The sequence below is a fragment of the Rhipicephalus sanguineus genome, unplaced genomic scaffold (assembly GCF_013339695.2).
Source record: "Rhipicephalus sanguineus isolate Rsan-2018 unplaced genomic scaffold, BIME_Rsan_1.4 Seq10031, whole genome shotgun sequence".
NCBI lineage: Eukaryota > Metazoa > Arthropoda > Arachnida > Ixodida > Ixodidae > Rhipicephalus > Rhipicephalus sanguineus.
The window spans coordinates 1,225,835-1,229,389 of record NW_023614146.1 but is presented as its reverse complement, the minus strand read 5'-3'; positions in this window follow the sequence as shown (position 1 = coordinate 1,229,389).

The window sequence follows — 3,555 nt, the reverse complement described above, 5'->3', positions numbered from 1 at the left end:
CTGCGGCCTGCCCGATGCACGAGAGTGTTGAGTGGCACTGGGCTTGTAGGGCGGCTTCCCGGACGGGTCTGCAAGATCTGTGAGGGTTACCCTGCAGCTCCACCACTTGTCACGCCGTTTCAGAAGTCTATGTAGGGTTTATTAAACGTAGAGTAACAGGGCTCTTACCATACGCGTCGGTGGGGTTTGTTGCCAAAGGGGATAGCGTGCGCACTACTTTCTTTCGTGTCCTGTGCCTCTACCTTTGCATATATAACCCACTATTACAGGTGGCAATATTATATATATATATATATATATATATATATATATATCTTCCCGTTGTGATGATTCTTTCATTGCCACCCTATCAGCCCTCAAGACAAGCAGGATAATAATGCTCGAGAATGGGGTCAGGCGAACAGATACAAGGCAAAAACAGCGCGCACTTTACGAGGACTGACGGAAGGAACACAGTGCACAGCGCCTTTGCCCCGTGTTCCTTAAACCAACTAGCTCAACCAACTAGCTCGAGATGTGTTTTCCAGAACAGGTACAGTCCCTAAAATGTTATTCATGGCACTTTGACCATAAATTTTTAATGAACTCGATTAGGAAATAGTAGGAACAACGATTAACGGAAATTATCTCAGCTATTTGGGCTTTGCGGACGAAATCATGCTTTTGAGCAATGACGGTGACGAATCGCAAACAATAATTGGAGATATAGACGAAAGAAGCGAAAGCTGGATTAAATATTTGCATGCAAAACCATAGGCGGCCCAGCGAAAAAGCGTGATTAAGATTAGCAATCTGGCTAGAAGATTATGTATACGCGTAGGCTAATTACTAGCACAGGAGTCCCCCGATATTTATGCAATTCACGAAGGAATAAGGTTTTGTTGGTGCGTAAATGCTAGGCATTCGCAACACATAATCGGCAATTCAATTACCACTATCCCTGAAGCAGAACTTTACAAGCATTTCATTTTGCCAGTGATGATTTATGGCGGCGAGAAATACACTGCGAGTGGTAGGCAAAAATCCCATGCCCTCTGCGACTAAACAAGGTAGACCCACACACACGCATTGCTAAGCTCAAGGTGAGATTATAACGGAAAAGAATCGTGTTTGAAAACCTCCCACGTGTACCCTTTGGATCGATAAGAATACGAGCGAATAAAAAATGCGAGCGAGTCATAGTAACCGACCACACAAAAAAGGATGGATCGTAGCAGATGCCGGATTGGAAAGATAACAAAAATCCGATGCGATGTGAGAGCTGTCAACACGTGGGCTTATAAGTGGCAAGCGAGTCAAATTATGGAAGCACGTGGCTGCTGGTTGCTTTCTGCAGTGATCTCTGGCGAAAACAGTGCCGCAATCTTGCCGCGTATGCGTTTCACTCTTTTGCCTCATCGGCACACGTGCCCACACACCCACACTTGAAGAATTCTGCTGGCCACAGTCAGAAAACCGGCTCCCGCACCACCTATTATCCCATTATCCCTCCTTGGACGTCGGGATAATCGGTGCGGGGGGAAATAAGGTTGATGGAGTGGAAAAGACGCTAATTCTGCAGCCCTTGTTGGGAGCACGGCTCAGCCTCCGACGATGGTGTGCGTTCTTCCCGGCATGCCTTTTGAAGAAGGCGTTCGTCGAATTTTCAGAGCATCGCTAGCTGCAACGTGTCGCTACATGAAAACTTTGCGTACACAGCGTTGGAATCGCATTTTTTATCGCATTTCACGTGCAGTAAGAAAATAATATTTTATTAATATTTAATAAGAGCACGCGGAAAGGACTCGATGAACGAGATTTTTGCTACTTTCACACAGAAAAATTGTCACATCACTGATGCAAAGGAACTTGCTACAGTGATGTGACAATTGAACTTGAACTTGCGTCCAGCAGACGAATGCGGCGCACGCTTTCTTCTACGAGGTGACAACAACACGTGCACATTTGTTCGGTTTTGTTAGCTGCATAGTGTGTGTTAGTAGTCCTTGACATCCGGTCTTACAGTAAGCACAAACAATATTGAACAACGAGGAGATCTATTCGGGGCATGTCAGCTACATCACGCGCAGGCGGGTCGAAATAAAAAAGCGATGCCTCCGCGTTGAACTGGCAGCTGCAATCGTCGCTGAACTGGTAGGTTCAGAAGGACTGACACAGTTCGATTCCGTGCCGGATGACATCGCCAGCTTGTTTTTCGCGCGATAGAAAAAGCACGCGTGCTATGTTTACACCCTGGCTAGCCGTGGCAGCGCGTAGGGTATTTCGTGATGTCATCGCATACCCAGCATGGAGCAGCTCCCTGTTGTCGTTTGCGTTTTGAGTCATGTTTTATTGCTTATTTAAAACTATTGACCTGTCTCTCAGCAAAATGAGTCCTCCTAGCTGTTACAGCAATGTTGTGGGCATGTAAGAGGGGCTACAATACAGACGCATCCAACGTTTTTGTGCATTTTTTTGCAGATACTACGGTCAGCTGGCTTGGGTTTATCATGACATCCATGTGCAGCAGCCAAGGGCCACCCAGAACAACTGAACGTTCGTAGTTCAACGCTGAGCATTCAGCTATGCTGTCCAGTGCCCGACATTCAAGCGCACGCAACTGTTCTGGTCTCTTCATGGCCTACCACGGTACCCTCGACCCAGACTTCGTGTTTCCAGGTGCCTTTAAATCAAGGCCCGCCACCTGACTTCAACAGTGGGCATGGAAGAGCGGCTGCAATGAATAGGCATCCAACGTTTTTCTGCATTTTTCTATCGGTTAGCCCTTGTCAATCTGTGTACAGTAAGCGTTCTAGTAACGTCATTTTGCTGCTCTTTCCATGCCCCAGTGTTCTTATGTGCAGCATATGTGATGTGTGCATCTTACGAAGCTTTTGTTGTTAGGCGGCAACGTGGAACTTAACCCTGGGCCTCCGAAAGAAGACCCTTGCCATTCTAACAAAGAACTGATGACGTTTCTTAAAAACTTCAGCACTAGACTGGACAAAAATTATGCGGAGGTACTGGGTAAGATTACGGAAGTGAAACTAATGAAACATAATCTCGAGCAGCAAGTGAACAGCATAAATGAAAGACATACAACTGTCGAGCAAAACCTGGCTGTTACGCAAAAAACAACCGAACTTCAGGCAGTGAAGGCGGAAGAAGGCCGTGCAGAAGCCAACAGTCTTGCAAAACGTCTCGACGAGTTTGAAGACCGTTCGAGGCGCGATACTTTGATTGTTTATGGCTGAACGAAGTCAGTCAGTCAGAATGTTGGTCTCAATCCGAAAAACCAGTGCGCGAGGTTTGTCTACCGCACTTAACATGCGGTAGACAAAACATCTGAAGACGCGTTTCAACGGGCACATAGATTGGGAAAAATTTTTTTCCTGACAAATGCCACCCGGGTATTGCAACGTTGTCAAGCTTTAAGGTAAAAGAATATCTTCCGTCTGCTCGGTCAAAGCTAAGGAATTCGGGCATTGAATTATCCGAGGATTACTGTGTGGCCACGCGCACTTCACGTAAAAAAATTGCAAGAATTTGGGATGACCAGTGGCCAGCAATTTTCTC